The sequence below is a fragment of the Canis lupus genome, chromosome 36 (assembly GCF_048164855.1).
Source record: "Canis lupus baileyi chromosome 36, mCanLup2.hap1, whole genome shotgun sequence".
NCBI classification, from domain to species: domain Eukaryota; kingdom Metazoa; phylum Chordata; class Mammalia; order Carnivora; family Canidae; genus Canis; species Canis lupus.
Genome location: NC_132873.1, coordinates 9,552,950 through 9,574,529, shown reverse-complemented (window position 1 = coordinate 9,574,529; position 21,580 = coordinate 9,552,950). Strand labels below are relative to the sequence as shown.

At 36.0% G+C, this 21,580-nt stretch overlaps 1 protein-coding gene, 1 long non-coding RNA gene and 1 pseudogene across 12 annotated transcripts in view; 1 reads left to right on the top strand and 2 right to left on the bottom strand.

Moving 5' to 3' along the window:
* The window catches only part of SPAG16 (sperm associated antigen 16), a 908,675-nt gene that overhangs the window by 570,066 nt on the left and 317,029 nt on the right, over positions 1-21,580 (top strand). The gene's annotated exons all lie outside the window — the stretch shown is intronic.
* LOC140625490 (uncharacterized) overlaps positions 1-21,580 on the bottom strand; it is a 189,824-nt gene that overhangs the window by 8,756 nt on the left and 159,488 nt on the right. For 2 of the 3 annotated variants that reach the window (XR_012024819.1, XR_012024820.1), the window contains 3 exons: positions 9,309-9,371; positions 3,757-3,848; positions 2,190-2,602 (listed from right to left, as the gene is read on the bottom strand). This is a non-coding gene — a long non-coding RNA (uncharacterized lncRNA). Of the gene's footprint in view, positions 1-2,189; positions 2,603-3,756; positions 3,849-9,308; positions 9,372-21,580 lie in introns of those variants that run through there. The other variant, XR_012024821.1, reaches the window with a different exon arrangement.
* Positions 10,403-11,566, bottom strand: LOC140625352 (Y-box-binding protein 1 pseudogene; annotated as a pseudogene).

Genomic DNA, 21,580 nt, shown 5'->3' with positions numbered 1-21,580 from the left:
CCATTAGAATGCTTTTTCTATTTTTTAGGCATGTTTGATATGCAGGCTACCATTGACATTTATTTTTACATATTCTGGAATTGATGTTTAAGTTATCTGACATAAAATTTTGGGCAATTTTTAAAAATTTAGTTTGGTTAACTGGTTTCTTTGTTTTAAAATTCAAAGTAGTTCATTGTTTGGCTGAATTTCAGTTATTAAATTTTTCTTTTTTGTCTTGGGAAATTAGTCCTTCTTGAAATTTATAATAATTCTCTTAATATGGTACAATTAATGATTAAATGTGTTCTTTTAGTTAACTATTATCACATATAGCATATGTAATCTTACGTTATATTGCATATAATTATATATGTATTATAAATATATGTATAACATATGTTTTAGTTGTAATGTAACCCTCTAGTTTGCCCACTTTCTTCCAGCTATCTTCTGGGATTTGTAGCACCTGTCTGTGGCTAGATGATGGTGTAAGATCAAGCAAACTAGCACACTAGTGTACTTCAGTTCTTAGATTACACTGAACCATGCATGTCTTCCCCATATTCTCAGTAGTTATTCTATGCAGTTTACAGTACCCGACTGTAGAAAATGATGGTGAATTTGTGAGGAATATGGCACAGAATGCCAAGGCAGAAGTCATGCATTGTATGTCTTGCATTGGCTTATGGGATTTGAATCACACTTTTATAAGAAATATCTTTGTTTATAGAGACCATAGGACTAGGAGTCAGTGGGCAAATGGTGAGAAATGTAGGAAATCTTTTCTTTGCCTTTTTAGTCACTCACAATCCCATGATGCAAAGCTACAGCCTTCCCAGCTTAGTAAATGGGCATTAGGTTGTCCATTAGTATTTTTTAATGTGTTTGCATGCTTTAGTCTCTTTCTGCATCTGTGTGGATACTACATATATCTCGATATCCAATTTTAATTTCATATTAAGTGCTTCAAACTAAGATTTTGATTTAATGTCCATTTGATAAAATGTTAATATATATATAAAGAGAATTCTTCAATAAGAATTTTCTATATCTCTGATGCAGTGAAATTGGAATTGCTTTTTTCTGGTGTCCTGGATAATTTTATTCTTTCTATATTATATGTGAAAAGGAATCTTGTTACTTAAAAAAATCATATATATAGATAGAAATACATACCCAAATCTCTACTACTGAATGTAATGTGCTCAATCAATACATAAGTATTAAATGCCTAATATGCAGCAAGCACTATTCTAAGTTCTATAGCTATGGTAATTAAAATATAAAAATAAAACAGACAAAAATCTCTGCTGTGGGGAGAGATTTTTGGAGAGAAGCAGATAATAAATGAGAAGGAAAACTAGTATGTCAGATGATGATACATGTTGTAGAGGAAAATAATCAGAGAAATAAGAAATATTTGGCTGGTGGAGAAAAGGGTTGTTACAATAGCAATTAAGAGCAATTTGAACAAAGGCCTAAAGAAGATAGAGAGGGAACCTTATAGATATCTGGGGGAAGAGTATTCCAAAGGAAAAAAATGCAGTACAAAAACCCTGGGGTGGGAGCATGCCCAGTGTAGGTTTGAAGAATAATCAGGGGGTAACTGAAGTAGATGAGTAAGGGGAACAGCAGTTTGAAAATATGAAATGAAGCCAGAGAAGTGTTGGTAGGCAGGAAGAATGGAGGCAAGTTACATTATCTTGTAGGTCATTTTGATGACTTTAGTCCTTACTCAGGGTGAAAGTGGAAGCTATTAGAGAGTTTTGAACAACAAAAAAAAAAAGACTTTGTATTAGTCTAAAGGTTATAGAGAGGGAAAAGCCGTGGTGGATGCAAAAAAAAAAAAAAAATCATGTGTGTCTATTGTACTCCCCCTGTGCAAAAGATGGCAGTAGCTGGGACTAGAATAATAGCAGAGAGGAGGATGTGATTTAAAAGAGAGAGAGAGAGAGAGAGAAACAAATGCATTCACACATACACACAAAAGGAAAAGAATGAGAAAGGAAAATGAATAGGAGCTTGGAAAATGCAGAGATACCCCACAAACAAGACTCACTCACACTTCCTCTAGCCCTTCCCTCCTAATTCAAACCTTCAAAGAGGAAACAAATTCATCACTCAGAAAGGAAAAATAAAGGAAAACACATATAACTTGAATACATTTATTCTTATATATTATTTTGGAATTATAGGTTGACCTTGCAAATAACATTTGTCAATTTATGTATTATTTCACATGTATTATATAAAGAAGTACTGGCTTCTTAGTGCCATGGTTATGAATTTGAAGTCTGAAATCAATGCTGAAAAAACAAAGAGTTCTATCAATGACTTACACTTTTTTAGTGAATTTGATTCTACCTGTGTCCATTGAACAGCTCTGTGTTCAGAGATGATGCATTTACACTGGGTCAGCCACTAAAATAAAGCTAGGAGACCGTAGCAGATGCCATCAATGCCTTCCCGCATAACCTCTTATTCACCTGCGGTCTTGCTGGACAGTTCCCAGGCCCATTATCAACTTCCTGCCTCAAGGGTTCCATCTTCATCTCTCTGAGGTTTCCTTCTCTGAGGGTTTTCTTAGATGCCACAGTTTACTAGGCTCAAGTTCACACCTCTGGGGACAAAATAGAAGTCAGTGGATAAATAGCTTGGCATTCCTGTCCCCCAGTGGGACAACTGTGAAGCATGTTTTATATGGTTCCTCATAGGGTCCTCAGAAGGACCTCTGGGTCACCGTCCTAACTGCTCACAGTGCACTCATAACACACTCTCTACTGGCTTCTGCCTTGTTTTACTTTTCCCATTCCCTTATGTGTGCTTTCTGAGTTCACATCCTAAGTAAATGAGCTACAAAGTATTTGTCTCAGGGTGGGTTGAGTGGGAGACCTACACCAAGCCAAGTAGAAATCCTTGAATCAAGTTGATCATATTGGATGAACAAAGCAAAAGGCCCAGGAATATTCCACAGATATGAAGCAAGGGTGATGAGTGGCTCTTTTGATTTTAATCTACTTCCTTGGCCCTTTTGTGTCTTACTTTGTCCAGCATTATAGAAACAGAATCTTCAAGAGTTAGCTCCATATTTCCCCTACGAAAATACACTGTTAGTGTTAGCATATATTTTACAAATGGTGAATCTGCTGCTACTTCCATAATTAATCATTTTTGTCAATAGTTACAAATGAACATAGCCATGAAATGCAGAATGAATAATAGAGAGCTGAAAATTTATGGGCATATTGAGGAGATATAATGATCACTTGTATCAGTAACAGAGAAGCAAGAATACAGCTGCTTGGAGCCTGGACCAATTTAGAGAAAAAAGAGGGACTTTGTGTTTTTACCATTAATAGCAAAGCTAGGGAGAATTTAAAGTGCCAGTCATCTGGAAAGCACAGTTAGATTCACAATTTGATGAAGTCTAGGGATATCACATGTTATAAGACCTTGGTAAAAATCAAATCCTAAAGTTATTTTAAAAAAATAAGGAATTTACAAAAGACAATAAAATAAACCCTTATGTCTAAATTAATTTTTTATGTTAATGTATTTTGAAACTATAACAAGGGTTTTTTGTTTGGCAAAGCTGAGATATAAAGACAATGGATGAGCAAATATTCAATGCCCCTTTCCTTTCCTTCTCCTGGCATAGTCTAAACTTCAGGAACAGAAATATCCATGACACAGGACACATTTTTTTATATATATACAAAGAATCAGAAAGGTACTACTTATTGAGAGATCAGAGAAAATGTCCACAGGACGCACATTTCTGAGCCATGGAAAGAGCTGCAGACAGATTGGGCAGCAAAGAAAGACATGAAGTGGGACTCTGAAGTCAACGGCCTTGTATCATTGTCCTGCAATGACAGGAAAAGTGAAATAGGTTTAATCAAAGCAACATGAACCAAATTAAGGGAATATTATATAACATCAAATAAACTTGTAAAATAGGTAAAAATTATAGCAAATGCATGATCATGTGTTTTCCCTATGATTGGTGTTAAATGCATTCATTTTACAAAATAAATATTTATCAAGTGTCAGTATTCTGGTGCGTGTGTAGCTATAGGCAAGGGGAAATGAGGCAAACATAAATAAAATGCAGCTCTTTTCTTATGAAATTTACAGTTTAGTTGTTGAAAAAGATATGTGAACAAGTTATTTCAGCACAGTGTCAAAAGGGCCAGGGTCTTCAGTCTAGCTGTCTGCAGAGCAGCAACATGATCTGATTTATACTTTCAAAGGATTATGCTGGCTCTCCTGTTGAGAATAGACTGACAGGGGGCAGAGAGACAATGATCCAGGCAGAAGACTTTGGTAGACTTGGAACAAGATGGTAGCAGGGGAGGTGATGAAAGGTTTTATTTATTAATTCATTCATGTCTTCATCCATTTAGATATAGTCGTAGTTAATCTGAAAAGTTATAACAATAATACAATGTACACTTGACCTAAGTTCCTCAAGTGTTAACATTATGCTGTATCTATTTTATCTCTTTCCCTCTTTCTGAATATACACATGCATAATATGTTTTTCCAAGACATTTGAGAATAGTAGGAATAATATCCCCTAGCCCACAAATAGTTTATTGTGTAATACCTAAAAACAAGGGTATTCTCTTAAACAACCATAGGGAAATTATTCAAATGAGTTAGTATCTATGCAATTATCTAATCTACAGACCTTATTCAAATTTGTCCAACTGTGCCAATGCCTATATAACAAAAGAAAATTTAGGACCATGTATTTCATTCAGTTGTATTTTTAGTTTCATCTGGAATAGTTCCTCATTCTTTTTTTGTGTTTCATAATATTGACATTTTGGAATAGTACAAGCCAGTTATTCATAGAGTGTCCCTCAGTTTGGGTTTGTCTGATATTTCCTCTTGATTAGATTCAGCTTATGAAACTTGAACAGAAATACCTCAGAAGTAATGACCTTTTCAGGGAATTATATCAGGAGGCACATGTTGTTGATCTATATCATTACTGTTGATGTTAATTTTGATCATTTGGACTCTGTTAATTCTTTAGACTATAGAGCAGATTATTTCACATTGTAATTAATAATTATCTTGTTACTTTGAGATTGTAAATATTCTGTGTCTTCTAAAAAAAATTCAGCTACTCATTTTAGCATCCACTGATAATTCTCACCTTCACTGATTGTTATGATGGTTGCTGATGGTGATTTCCTAACTCCATCATTTCTTCATTTATCAGTTGGGTTTCTACTGAAAGGAAGAATTTTTCCTTCTCTCATTCTTAAAAATTTATATCAAAGTGAATTCATGTATTTCTTTTATTCAATGAGTTATAGTTTTATGTCATTACTTTAATACTCAAATTGTTCCATTCTTGGCTAATGAAAGCTCCTCCGTGGTGACCAAAGTGTCCTTTTGACACGTCCATATTATTCTCTGAACACCTCCCTCACTTCTAGCACAAGAGATTTCAAGCTCATCTTGTACTTTTACTGTAACACTGGAATCAGCCTTTTCGTCTAGAAGCCCTGGTTACTTTTAATGGAGAATGCTGTTAGAGATCAAGATCTCATTCTACTTGTTGTCATGACTACACAGGGTGGGAGGGTGGTCATTGCTCCTAGTCTTTCTCAGTAAACAGAGCTAGAAATAGATATAAAGAGGAATATGTGCGCATGCGTGCACGTGCATGCACACACACGCACACACACACACCTGTATCTATCTATGCAGCAAACTAGCTATATTACAAATTATGGATTCACACTGATATCTCTAATTCCAATCTAATGATAGAATTCATTCTAGTTTGGTCCTTTTCCATGTTTAAAACTCTCCTGTCTGCCAGTGACAAACAAAGCTCCAGTTATCTATAATATATGGACTTATATAAAGTACAATAATATAAAGTACAGAAAATAGTTTCATTATTACTAACCCCGGTCTCTAAGAAAGGAAACCTGCTAATTAGGTTTCAATATGTGCTTAGAGTTCTTTTTTGTCTTTAGCTTCAAGCCATATAGTCCAACTACTCCCCAACCATGTTTAACAGTTATTTGAGTTAGATGTTACTCACATCCCATTAGTTGGTGTTACTCATTCAAATGTTATCTATTTGAAACTTCTGTTTGTGCTCAACAGTAGGATTTTCTACCCTTCCTTATTTGTTTTATTCATTTCTCTTCTTTCTTCTTTCTTTCTTTTTTTGTCTGTGAAACATTAACATTCTAAAAGTCAGAACTGCATCAACTTCTATTTACCTTCTTTGTGTTTTCTGTTGCTTTTTTTTTTTTGTATTTCTAGATTTTTAGGCTGAGAATTTAATTTATTTAAGCATATTCTTTGATTGTGTTTAAGGATATATCATTTATTTTATTGCTTCTTTGTGTCTCACAGATTTATATATGTATACATATATACATGGACATATGTACATGTATATCTTAGTGTTTTCATTTACATATTTTAATATGTTCTTTAATCTTATTTTGTAGTTCCACATTTACTTAAGAATTATTTAATAAACATCATTTGTTAATTCTAATTAAGGTAATTAGAATTATCATTAATCTTTTTAAGATTTTAAAATAATTTCTAGTTTTTAATGTATTAAAATTTTACTTGTAACATTTTTAATTATGAAATTTATTTTTTGTGACTTAACATGTGATCAGATTTTATAATTGCTCCATGAGTGCCTGAGAAGGTATAGTCATGACTTTTCAGTGTGTAAATTCCCATATATACATAATATCTACTTTACTGGTTAGTTCTGTAAGACTTCTGTATCCTGTCCTTGTGTCTACTTCATTTATCTCATACTAATTCTGATGTATTAACATTTCCTAAGGTTAATATGTTTCTTTCTATGTCTTTTTACATCTTTTGTAGTTTTTTGCTTACAAAGGCATTGCTATATTATTTTGGTGCATAGATATTCACGATAATTAGGTCATTGCCATGAACTGAGGCTTTTACCATTAAAAACAGCAATTCTCTGTCACATTAACACAGTTTAGTTTGAAGTTTATTTTGTTTATATCAGTATTGGCTTTGCTTTATTATTATTTCTAGAATTCTGGTATGTCTTTGCCCATCTCTTTCTATTTAGCTTTTCCAAAGTATTTTAAGTGTGTGTCTTCTGTACAGAATGTATTTGGATTTTGCTTTGTCAGCCAAATTGAAAATCATTTCATTTTAATAGATTTGTTAAGCCATTCATTTATATTTATTGAGATGTAAAGTGTTTAACTGTAACTCTCTCATATTATTTTATAATAATTACTGTGTATATTATATTTGCTATATTACTCTATGTGAAGTGGCTTGAGGGCTCTTTTTTTTTTAATATTCTTTAGGTGTTTAGGAAGGACTGTATTTTTGTTTTGTGGGCTTTTCACTTATTTTTAAATTCCTTTATTTCCCTGCTTTCTTTTTTTATCATGTTACTATGTTGTTTGCAGTTTTAATGACATACTTTTAACTCCAAACTATTGCCCACACAATAGTAACTTCCCTCTTCCTTCTCCTTTCTCCTGTCACTTTTAGTTGCATTATCTCTGTCAGAACATATAACATACTAGGTAACACATCATAAAACATTATTATTTCACCATCTACCTCATCTTTTAATGTTAAATCTACAATTAATTATATTAAAAGCTCACCAGTAGTCCTATTGCTGAAATGTCCCAATTCTTTTCTTAGTTGAATTTGGTGAATATTTGAAACTGTTTTTCATTATTGATCCTTGAATGAAAACTTAACTGACTATAGAATCTGTGATTTACATTTTCTTTCCTTGGATTATTTTAAAATGCTGTTCTACTGGTACATTATTTTGTATATGGTTTTCTAGAAGTCTGATGCCAACTAATCATCTTGCTTTTGCTATCTATCTACCCATCTATCTATTAATTATTGGCTTGGGTCCACAGTCATCTTTTTTACCTAGTAAAATTATAAAACTTAGTATTTTTTACCATGATATCACTTCAAATTGATCATTACTAATCAGTTTTCACTGTTGTGCAGTGGGCTCCTTCAATATGTAGATTCTGGACTTCTAAGTTTCTCCTCTAAATTGATCTATCCCATTCCATCAAAGTGCTCAGCAGTAAAAAGAGCCTTCATATCCACTTATGTTAGAGGGCAATTATGAAGAAATGTAGCCTGTTTTTACTCTGTTAATATAGTGAGTTTTAAAAAAAAGTCTTAAAATCTATACTTGTTAATAGAAAAATCTCTTGAGGGTAGCCAGCTAACATAAAAGAATGGATTTTCTAATCAGATTTAACAAGAATCAGAGATCTTACCCGGTATGAAACTTTACTAAATAATATCAAAAAAAGCTCCAAGTAGAGAGAGCAGTCTTGTATACCAAAGGCAGCTCCCCAGATCCTGTCTAAACACACTAGGCATGTACTTCTAGCCTAAACACACTAGGCATGTACTTCTAGCCTAGTATTATAGAACTGTAGACAAGGTCTCTGTATGAGGATCTTGGGATAACCCCATGCCCTAGAAAAGTTTAAATTATGAAACATCTCCATTTAATAGCTCTAACACTTGTATCACTGACAGGGAGCTAAGTAAGCCTCATGGGTTCTATAGCTGACCCTTAGCTAGAACATCCTATGAAGTACATTTACAGATAAATTCTCTTCCTCCTAGAAAATATCAATAGTTTATATACCCTAATGTCCAGTTAGCAAGGAGCTTGGATTAAGTCACCGGCCAACATTTTTTTCCCCTAGAAGCACTCAACTCTATAAAGGGGATACTATGGCCTAAATATTTTTATCTCCCCCACCAAATTCATATGTTGAAATTCTAACCCCAAAAGTGATGGAAATATTAATGGGGCCTTTAGTAGATGACTAGGTTTTGAGGGTACAGCTCTCATTCATGGGATTAGTGCTCTTTTTAAAGACCCTATATGAAGTCTACAGTGCTCCCTGACTTCTTCTATCATGTGACGATATTACAAAAAGTCTGGAAGCTAAAAGAGGTCTTTACCCAACCATACTGGCACCCTGATCTCAGATTCCCAGTTTCTAGACCTGTAAGAAATTAATTTCTGTTATTTGTAAACTATATAGTCTGTGGTGCATTGTTATAACAGCCCAAACATACTAAGACAGGAGTTAATGTGCTGTGGATCAGGCGCTTTCATTCCTTCCTTTCAGCAATTTGATATGGCTTTCCATTTTGTATTTTTTTATTTTCAAAAAAAATTAATATTGAATGGATAACTGGAGGAAAAAATAGTGTGATGGAAATGGAAAAATAGCTTGGTCATTTAGACCATAGAGTTAAAACCATTTATTTACCTGGTTCCAGCACTGGTCTGTGTTCAGATATATTGCAGACTTCATACCTGGAGACTCATTCACCTGAAGAAACAACACAGTGGTGTAGTTGCTTAGCTAATTGATATTATCCATGGTATCAAAGGCAGAATTGAGGTTTTTATTGAGTCAACTTGAAAATTAGAAAACAATGGAGATAGTTTATATAATACTGAGATAGGTCCATATGATACACATATAGGTTCTCTTATTTTTATTACAGTAAATCAAAGTTCTAGATATTATATATGTACTTCTTAACATGAGCAACCATTATACTTCTCTGTTTTTTAGTCCCTAATTCCATGTAGAATAAGAATTATGATATATTCTTGTCCTGTTTTCTGAGCAGATGTATCAATTTATTACCTTACTTCCTTGGAGTCTTCTCTGTGTCTTCTATTTCATGTCAACTTTTTTTTTTTTCCAATGTTTTCTAATTTCTTTAAAAAAAAATGTACCATCAAGTAAATAATAACAATTCTTATATTTGTATAGTTTTTAATTTATAAATCACTTAAAAACTCTAGAAATGGCTCTAAATACAATTTTCTAAGTAATCTAGCAATTGTGAGAAATTCTGTAAATACCCCCTTAGTCACTATTGTTCATGAGGCACCATTTCTTTCTGCTGCCAAGCTATAGTTTATCCCAATCAATACCAGTTGCTTACTAAGATTCTGTAAGTCATGACTAGCCCTGCACAACTTGATAGATGGCTTTAAAAAAAAAAAAAAGACTTTTTAACAGATGCTTGCCATATGTTGATTTGTTTTTTTAAAAAATCAAGTTATAAATTTTTATTACAATTTAAAATGGGGTTCTTAAAAATATCAACTTGAGCATATAGGAAAAATTTAAAAATCTTTAAAGGGATATTGAGAAAAACTAGGCTTTAAAAAAAGAGTTGTCATTGCCAAAAGATGGCTAGGTAAAAATAATAAAAACCCCATGCTGCGTAGATAATACAGATAGTTCTATTTATCAGGCCAGTGGGCAAAAAGCAAGCACTTAATGCCTTCAGCTCAAATCTTTTATTCCTTATTGCTGGAATTTCATTTCTTCTTGTCATATGACTAAAACAGATGATAGTACAGATGGTAAGCCTCAGGAGTGGATGAACTGTCAGCTGGTGGATTGGCTGCTTTGTCTCTTTGCAATCTTGTGGTTTAGGGTTTTCTGGGTATCTATGTTGGTCATTGAATTTGTGGTGGTACCAACATTGTGGTGGCTGCTGACCTTGGATCTCATCTTGATTTTCCTTACCTTCTTTATCCTTGTCCTCCCTAGGCTGCCTTTGATGAGAAAGACTCTTGTGGGATTGTGGCCTATGATCATAAAGCATATTCTGACTCACTGGTCTACCTTGTTCTCCTGCACCCTGATGGTCTGCACCACCTGTCACCTCTCCCTGCACAGCAGGGTTGGAAGACTATGGTCTAAGCCCACGGGGTTTCCACATGTAGTAAGGTGGGAAACATTGCCTGCTGTGGGGCCAGCACTGTTGGGTCTGGCCTTTGGGAGCACTCTCCAATCTCACTCTTTTCGCCACTCACCATTCTGGTAATTTTGCTGGGAATTCTGTGAACCCCTGCCTTGTGGAGAGCATCTATAATGGGTATGGTCTGCTGCATATTTACTGCCTTGCTCTGGAGCTCCACCGGGGCCTGTCACATTTGCTACCTTCACACTCTTTCCTCCTTCAACAATATCCAACTCCACAGCCTCCCTATCTCCTGTACTGTGAAGGTACTTTTAGTGTCATTCTTTTTTATGGCAGTTGGATGTGTTGAATACATCTTCCTTGGTGTCATTCCTATAGATGAAACCATATCTGTGTCTTACATTCAACTATTTTCTTGTTACCAAAACCTTTGTTGTGATTAGTTGCTTCTCCCTACAGCAGGTGCTGCCTATGTGTGGCTGTCCCATCCTCTCCTCCCTGTGTGGCTGCAGTTGCAGTTGGTGACGGGCTTGGTGTGGGTAGTGCTGAGGGCATTGTTGGATGCTCAGTCTTGGCCTCGGGCTCACAATTGGTGTGATGGTGACAGGCAGCAATGGTAACTGGACCGTTGTTAGCTCCCAGGTGCAATGGTAACTAGACCAGCAGCAGGGCTGCTCAGGGCTGGTAGATGACTTTGAAAAAAGAAACAAACCATTTATCCATTATTCCCCATTGGTAACATCTAAGGAGAATTTAGTAGCTTAGACATTTTCTAAAGTGAAAATACAGCAATCTAAAAAAGCTTGTCTCAATGACTAGAAAGGAACAATTAAGAAATTAAATGAAGTTTTGTTGTATTAAATGTGGTCTTAATCATTTGAGCAGAAACACGTCTCCTTTTCCTTCAGTATCTGTTTTGTTTTGAAAATATGGCTTATATGAATGATAGCCTTACCTCCTTACCCAGATTATTTAAGCTAAAGCTGCTTTTTATTTTTTAACCTCTCATATGCTCTCTGATTTGTGACATTCTCTCTAGTTTTGTTTCAGAAATGACAATGCCATTCTAGAGAAAATAATATATATAAATTATTTTTTCTAGTAGAAATATCTACGTCTGGTTAAAAATATAAGTCATTATTGATGTATTCCTATTTCGAGTTGATATTTATAGTGATGTAAATTATGATCTTTACAATACATGATTATAAGTATTTTCCATTCACATAGTATCATTTTTCTAAGATGTATCAAAACCAGATTTCGCAGTTGTATATTCTATGGGCTCCATGCTAGGTAGCTGGGGACTGGCAGGCTGCCCCACAGCCATTGTGAGTTTACTGCAAGAAATCTGGAGACAGCCATGGGGAGTCCTGAGGGCCAAAATCCCATGAGGGCAAGACTGGACTGACATAGAGTTAATTTTTCAGGAGAAGTTATATAATATACCTCAAATTACAAGGAAAAAGAAACTTTAAAAAAATTATACTTTGGTAGCATACATTTTATAGAAACATCATTTGAAAAATATATAAAACAGCTTTAAGGTATGTTCTATATTAAAGAATACAGTTGATGGAAAAAAAGAATATATAAAAGTTAGATTTTATTTATATACATTTCAGATAGAATTTTTTATTCTTGAAGGAGATCAGCAAACTGAACGTACTTCACACTTTGCCACATTTAATGTTATCAAAACAGACCAATTGCATTTCAGTATTTTGTTCCTTTTAGTAAAAGAGAAAGGGCTGTCTTCCTTAGACACAATATGACTGTCTCTGTCACCAAGAAGAGGAATAAAGGAAATTTTAGTCAAATTTTCTGTAGCTTCATGTGTTTAAGAGTCATCTGATGAGGTTGGGCTTAGATGCAGACTCCTGGGCCCCAGATCAAGAAATTCTAATTAAATTTATCTCGAAGATCTTAAGAATGTGAATTTTCTAACAAGTATCCCAAGTAGTTCTGGTTAAGGCAGTTTTTCTAAACACACTTTGAGAAGCACTGTCCTAGCCCTTTCCATGTCAGCACCAATATCTAATTGGTCTGATTTGGGGAACTTGGGTAACACATAGCAGTGAAACTTCAAGTTACCACATTCTTATCCAGCATTTGATATAATTTGTTTTGTCTAAGTAATTAATATCCATGAAATAAGAGAAAAAGATAAGGACTCTTACTAAATCTCCCAAAGAATATAGGTGCTCTCTTCCCCATAGTTTACTTCATTCTCATTACAAGAAATCAGAATTCTAGATTTATATATTGAGTATAAAACCTGACAGCAATTGATACAGGAGTGTCAGAGGTAGAGTTCAGGGACGCCTGGGTGGCTCGGCGGTTGAGTGTCTGCCTTTGGCTCAGGGTGTGATCCCGGGTCCAGGGATTGAGTCTCACATTGGGCTCCCTGTAAGGAGTCTGTTTTTCCCTCTGTCTGTGCTCTGCCTCTGCCTCTCACTGGGTCTCTGACGAATAAATACATAAAACTTTTTGTTTTTTTAAATGATGCCATTAGAGATAGAGTTCATCTATGAGATAAAAGGACTAACAGGGGATCCCTGGGTGGCGCAGCGGTTTAGCGCCTGCCTTTGGCCCAGGGCGCGATCCTGGAGACCCGGGATCGAATCCCACGTCAGGCTTCCGGTGCATGGAGCCTGCTTCTCCCTCTGCCTGTGTCTCTGCCTCTCTCTCTCTCTCTCTGTGACTATCATAAATAAATAAAAATTAAAAAAAAAAAAAAAAAAAAAAGGACTAACAGAATCAGGGGAGATGAAGAGGGTACCAGCCTAACAGGGAAGTATCCTAATAAGGAACTATAGGATTAAGCAGGAATAAGGGAAAGGAACTATTATGGGCTGGATTGTGACTCCTCCAAATTCATATGTTGAAGCCCTAACCCCAACTACATCAGCATGCAACTGTGTTCAGAGACAGGGCCTTTAAAGAGGCAATACTCATTTTTTTTTTTAATTTTTATTTATTTATGATAGTCACACAGAGAGAGAGAGAGAGAGAGGCAGAGACATAGGCAGAGGGAGAAGCAGGCTCCATGCACCGGGAGCCCGACGTGGGATTCGATCCCGGGTCTCCAGGATCGCGCCCTGGGCCAAAGGCAGGCGCCAAACCGCTGCGCCACCCAGGGATCCCAAGAGGCAATACTCATTAATTAGGGTCTTATGAGTAGGCCCTAACCCAATATAATGGTGTCCTTATAAAAGAGGAAATTTGGGACACCAGAGATATATACCCGCAGAAGAAAGACCATGTCAGAACATAATGAGAAAGCAGCCATCTGTAAAACCAAGGAGAGGTGTCAGAAGAAACCAATCCTATAATATCTTGATCTTGAACTTCCAGTCTCCTGAATTGTGAGAAAATGAACTTCCATCATTTAAGCTACCCAATCTGTGACATTTTGTTATGGCAGCCCTAGCACACTAATTCAAATTTTGGTACAAAGAAGAGGGTGATGCTATAACAATTATCTAAAAATGTAAGAAGTGGCTTTGAGTAATAAGCAGAAACCAGAAGAGTTTTGAGGCGCATGCTAGAAAGAGCTTAGATTGCCTTGGAGAGATTGTTGGTAGAAATATGGATGTTAAAGATTCTTCTGATGAGGTCTCAAATGAAAACAAGGAACATATGTCTGAAAATTGAAGGAAAGGCAATCGTCGTTAATAGCAGCACAGAACTTGGCCAAAATGTGTTCTAATATTTTGTGGAAAGCATTAAATGACAAACTTGGATATTCAGCTGTGGAGATTTCTAAGCAAAGTGTTGGTATATGGCCTGGCTTCTCCTTGATGCTTGTAGTAAAATGTGAGAGGAGAGAGATTAATTGAAGGAGTTGTTGGGCCAAAAGAAACCAAAACTTGAAGAGCTGGAATATTTATTGTCTATCCACACTGCAAAAAATGAGCAAGTGTGTTCTAGAGAAAACACCAAGGATGGCCTGGATAGTAATTCCATAAAGCAATGGTGAGTGGGACCTGTTGATCTCATCAGCCTCTCTCCAGAAGCCAGGGATAAAGATGAGGTGACAACAGTAGCTATGCAGCAGATACACTGCTAGCTTGGACTAAAGGGGACAGAGATGGGACAAAATGAAAGGCCACTGAACTTCTGGCATTTTAAAGGTCGGAGCAATAGCACTATCTGGTGATAAACACATATGACCCTTCAGGAAAAGGGAAAAATGACCCTGAAGGCAGTCGGGTTTTCCTCCTCAGTTCTGGAATGGGGCTACCTCCTCAGTTATTACTGCAGTAATGTCTTAATAAATCTATTCATATACAGTATGACTGATACCTATTTTCATATTGTAGCCCCAGTGATTTTCCAAAGTGCATTTTGATTTTGTATATTCATACCTCCCTCCAATCCTGTGTACTCCAGTTTACAAACCATAAATTTCTTCACTTTGTTCTTAGAAAAAAAAAAAAAAAAACTAAATGTCTTAATATAATCTATAAGACCTCAAATGACCTGGCATTTATTTGCCTCTCCATCCTCATCTTATCCTCTTTCTTGATCTGTCTGGTCCATTCCAGCTGACTTTCCCAGAGAGCCCATGCTCAGCATGTACATACTCTACAGGGCTTTTGCATATCTTGTTCTCTCTACTTATAATGGACCTCCTGCCTCTCCTTGCCCACTTAACCCCTACCAATCCTTTAGATCTCACCACTAAAACCACTTCCTCAGGGAAACTAGACTATGTAAAATTTCAATGTTATGGTCCTCATAGGACTGAAAATTCTTCACACAACACTGTAAGCTCCACAAGGCAGGGCCTATGCATGTGTGTGCACACGTATCTTTGCAGATGAACATTCCTAACAAATATTTTTGAATAAATGCATGTACATGTAAATGAATGAATGAATATAAAATTTTGAGGAAATACGGTTTTGGACTATTTAGTTCTATCTGGCTTTGTTTAATATTAATCTTAGAAGCCTATATAAATATTTTATGAGTTAACTGGTTAATTTTAACCCTGTTTCACATTAACAATAAATCTGCAAAAAAACAAACAAACAAACAAACATACAAAAAAACAAGCCCACATTTATTCCCATAGAGTAAAGGAATTAATGTAAAAGTCATTTCTTGAAAATGCTAAGAGGCACTTGAAGTTTGGTAGTCTATACTACTAAACATCTTTCCCCTCTTCTCTCATCTGTTTTCCCCTCTCTCTGTCACCAATTATTTCTTCTCCAGAGTTCTTGAACCAGATTCTTTCTCCACCAAAATCATTATGGGCTTTGGGAAAAAAAGAAAAAAACAAGTTCAACCACACAAAAGAGATTACAGGGTGCAAGCCAAACTGTGACAGTCCTCAGGAGAACATTATTACTCATTTTTACTCTAAAACATAATTGTTAAGTGCTCAAAATACAGAAGAATGAGCCATGCTAGAAAAGTGACGTTGCTTTTTCCCCTGAAGACTAGTTTTGACTATCCTTTCTGAAACATACAATCACAGCAGTGTCTTACCCTTTACTATTGATGACACAATAGCTTGTTATGTTTTAATTTCACTCTAAGAATATCTCTAGCAATTTAATGTTCCCTCTCCTGTGGCCTCCCCCCAGAGGTCACCCTTCCAAGGACGATGGGCAGTACCATTTTGCTAATGCTAGTGTTTTCCATGCCAGTCTCTTACTCAGCTCATTGTGTTTTTTTTTTCTCTCTGAAAATATTTTATAGCAAAGGAATAATAGCTCAAAAAGAAAAGACATTTATCAAACTAAGGGTAGAAAAAGGAAGACCAAGAAGAATTGCCAAGAAAAGCTTTTACTTATGCTCCACAAGAGGAAGAGTTGCAGAAGCACGTTCTGTGAATGATGAAACGGCCAGACTGAGAGAGCCTTCAGAGCAAAAAGTTGTATTAAACTCATTTGCTTTTTTATTTGCTATTTTCTTCCCCATCTCGTTCACTTCAAAGTTTGTATTTCTCTTCCCTTGTGGGTGCTAACTTTCATTTTGCTTTTCTAAATGATGTACTATATCTGCTCTAACATTCTAATTAGGCCTTTTGCAGTTGTACTTAGAATAGTATAAAATCTCAAGATACAACATTTCTCACACCTAAAGAATAGATGACCCATGATGGGGAAGTTCACATAGTTGCAATTTAATAGAGTCAGCAAGAATACTGACATACCCACAGGGGATCTGCCTTCCAGAGTCTGACAGATGACATAGCTGAGGATAGATCAGCCTTAAGGGCTGATGCACATTACTATCATTTTCCTTGGGAATCTGATGTCAGGCTCCAAGCAGCTGCATATCATGGGGGTTTTATCCTATGTTGTTAGATGTAGTTGATAAATTTTGCCCTAGAGGCAGGCTTAATTTTAACATATTCCTACTTACTTAATAAAAAATAGATTTTTCCCCCTAGATGATTTGTAATATAGTATATTGATATTAAATGGAATATATTCGTATACTGTTTTTAAATGTGAATATGCTATATACGCTCAATTTGTGTCAACTAAAACAATGATTTCCATTTTTTTTTTACTATTGCAAAATCATTTTTATTGGTGGAAATATTTTTGCATGGAGTAGAGAAGAGCAGCCAATTTAAAAACCTCTTTAAAATATAAACATTAGCATCATTCTCCAACTCTAGTACCTACCATAGTCCTTCATAAGTGCTGGACAAAGTAAACCAAATTAACTGATCCAACGTGGTAGACTGGACAAGGGCCTTAGTGTCCAGGGATCAGCCATTAGGTGACTTTCTTTCAAGCAGAAGTTGACTTTCTAGAAGTCTCATGATCTTTGACATAGTCCCACTGTTATGGGAGAGCTTGGTTCTCATCTCACGGAGCTGAAGGATGAATCAGACAAAGGAAAGTGAGTAAAGTTTTAGAAGTTTATTAAGCAGAGGTACAGAGAAAGCCCTCAGAAGTGAGAGGGGTCCCTACAGGGTTGCCTCTGGGGGCTTGTAGGATGGTCTTTTATTGAAAGCCAATCAGGGAACCTTTGAACATGTCTATTGCTATCACTATTGAGTAAAGACTAGTGATAACATCTTTAATGGTTTACTTGTTTGGGGTCTGGCTGTTCTTTGTTGGTCACAGAGGACTGTCATAAAAAAGACATCCTCCCTGCCCACACCTAGGGCAGTGTGGTCTGGCTTGTTCCCTTATCTCTGGTTTTCCCTACATGTCAGCATTTTTGGGATTTTTGTGAGCTGATTCTGTGGCCCCCTTACCTAGCTCTCCCTACCTAGCCATGTTTGTCCATAACTCAACACTGCTTTTGACTTTTTCTGGCTTACCTCAGAATGTGGCAAAGAAAGGAAGGAGATACCTTGTCCCTGAGACACGATTAATTCATTTCCAGGTAATTCCCATCTGGTAAGGTCTGACTTGCCTGCAATCAGCCATGCCTCCAATGCTGACTGCAGTGTTGCTCACAGATTCTGTGAAGTCAAGGTCTAGGCCATTTCTTCTAGGCTTGCTTTTAGAGAACTTTCTCCTCTTTGCATCATATATTATAATAACAAGACTATGAATTCAATTCAAAAGAGGTTATTTTTTTAATAGTAAACTAAAAAATCCTTTCTGTCAATTTTATTTATTTATTTATTTATTTATTTATTTATTTATTTATTTATTTATTTTTAAAGATTTTATTTATTTATGAGAGACACAGTGAGATAGAGAGAGGCAGAGACACAGGCTCTTCACAGAAGAAGCAGGCTCCATGCAGGGAGCCCGATATGGGACTTGATCCTGGGACTCAAGGATCACATCCTGAGCCGGAGGTAGATGCTCAACCACTGAGCCACCCAGGTGTCCCTCTTGTGTCAATTTTAATTCTAATTTGGTTCCACCTGTGTCTGTTGATATTCAGTCTCCAAGCAAAACTGATTTTTTTCCCTCATACGTCCCCACTGCTTGCTCTGTATGGCAGAGTTGCATTTAAAACAAGATGAACTAAAAATGTAGTAAGAAGGGAAAACTTTATAACTTAGTTGATTTTCTATATAATTTCTTTCATACTCTAGCAATAAGTGGAGGTGTACTGAAGAAAGGCAAAAGTAGGCAAAAACTGAAAGCCACTTTTGTGACAATGACGAGAAAATCTTTTGCCCACAGTCAACATTGCATAGGCTTTAATGCCTTTTCCTGTTTGAGACCACAACCCTAGTGTTCCAGAATTCCAATGAATGGAAAAATGATTCAAGACATGAAAACCAGAGCTCCTGAAGAAAAATTAAAGAAAACAATATTATTTTACCTGAAGGAGAAAAACTAAAGGGAGATATAATTTTAGCATGGGTAGGGACACTGCATAAAATATGGAAGATAGCTATTCCAGTGGAATCGGGGATTCAAATTTAGTTCCATTTGAGCTAAAATTAAATTTAGTTTTAATTTATACCAGGAGGAATTTGCAATTCATATTAACTCTTCTTAACCAGACCATAACAAAGGAAAATGAAAACTAGATATTTGTTTTGTGCCAGTCTCAGCCTATCAATAACCAATGCTGCGGTTGGACCAGCTGTGTGGTCCTTATTTTTATTGCAAGATGCCTTTCAGCAACAACCATCAGAAAACTTTGAAAAAATAAAAATTTACTACTTACAAGAGCTGGAAATTACACAGCATATGTGAGGCCACATAACAAGATGGCAGGTAGAGAAAGAGAAAGAGCACTAACAGGCTGGCTAGCCATTCTGTTTTTATCGGAGTCAAGGGTAGCATCCAGGCTGTTCCAGCTCACTCTTTATTGGTAAATTTAAAACATAAAAGTAGGAATTTAAAGCAAAGAAAGAAAAGGGAAGTGATTCAAAGGGTCAGTTATGGAAATCAACCAGCATCTCTAAAACAAAGGAACCTCAGTATGGGGAGGTGGCCTCCTTTTTTTATCTAGCTGTGTGGCAATGTGTTCATTTGTCTTTATAGTGAATGCCTCTTTGAAATGGATTCCTCAGCAATCAAAGCTCAAGTCAGGTGCTTGAATTACAAAAAAAGAAAAAAAAAAAACAATACCAACAAAACCATTGTCAGGGCTTTATACTGTTATTCTTTAGTTATAATTAAGAACTGACCAAAAATGTCTTTTATTGATGGATGCTGCTTGAAAGCAAAGATGTGCTGTGGATGCGAATGAGTGTGAATGTATTTTAGTACTTACTGCTTGTCAGACCTTCAGAAGCAGGAGTGGGTTGGCCTTCTAGAAGTATGACCTCTCTGTAGTCACACTGCGTCTGATTTCCCATTCTGAGAAACCTTATCCCTGGGGACAACCAGCTCGTTTTCAGATAATTCATTCCTAGAAAACTGACTTAGGGCACCAACCACACACCCCAATGCTGAATGCAATATTGCACACAGATGGCCGGGAGACAGGGTACAGGCTGACTCAGATTTGCTTATACAATGATCACAACAATACAAGTATTGAAACAGAAGTCCAAATAAGTCACATGACCAGACTCATATAGTCAGGAAATGGCAAATAGGGATGTGAATCCAGTCCACTGATGCCAAAGCTTTTGTTCTTTCCATCATCTCACCCTGTTCACCTACGTGAAGCTTACAAATCTTTTTCAAACTTCAGGTGACATTAATGCATGTCACTAGTGATAGAAATAAATGTTTTGGTTTTGATTGAGGTGTTAAGTGGAATTCCAAAAGGTTAATAATGAAACGATGAAATAACATCTCTTTTTTTTTTCTTTTTCTAAAACCCTTTATCTCTTTATTGCTAAATACAAACTGATAATTAGAAAATCCTTAGGAAATTCTTGGTTCAAAGATTTATTTATATAATTGCTCCTATATGAAGCTTTTCAAGTGTTTCATAGAGCATATAAGAACATAAAAGAGAACACATGAGACTAACATTTCCCTTGCAAAGTGTAACATTTTTGAGGTCTAATGGACCCTACTACTGATTAATTAATTACTAACTAAACCTATGAAAATGAGAACATCCAGCTTACTATTTCTGTCCACTTTTTGCTGAACATGGCTTGCTTTGATGAGCAGTGGCCTTGGACTCCTCACAAAGAATCTATGTCTCTAAATCAGATGTATTCGTGTTCCTCTTTGCCTATGCAGATACATATATTATTTCAGTCCAAAGAGATTTTTTTTGTTGTTGCAAATTTAAGGTGATTAAAATGGTTTTTAATGGCAGTAATTCTACAGTTATAATTACAGTGTTTATTATCATGAAGAATTTAATATAAATATATGGCAATTACCAGTGCTCTACTGGGGAAGGCTGAAAATAATTTGTCCTAATCTAGAGATTTTTCTGAGATCCATAATATGCATTCACTAATTCCTTTGCCCTAACAATACCACTGTATGAAATAACTCTAGGGATTTTTAAAGGTTAGAGATGTTCACAGCAGGAGAGTGACAGAGCATGTACGGAAAACCTAAATTCTGCAACCATTTAGCAGAATTTTTCCCCATTAAATCACAGTACCATAAACTTAGGTATGTAAAATCTCTTCATTACATTTATTTTTTCACTAGAGTTTATGTATTTTTAAAGCTCCAGGAAAAACTCCCCCAAATTACTCTTCTTGTATCATACTATGTTTGAATTCCTATGGAATTTCCTTTTTAAAAATATATATACGTATTTATTTATTCATGAGAGACACAGAGGGATAGGCAGAGACACAGGCAGAGGGAGAAACAGGTTCCTTGCAGGGAGCCCCATGTGGGACTCAATCCCGGGACCCCAAGATCATGCCCTGGGCCGAAGGCAGAAGCTCAACTGTTTGATTTCCCATTCTGAGAAACCTTGTCCCTGGGGACAA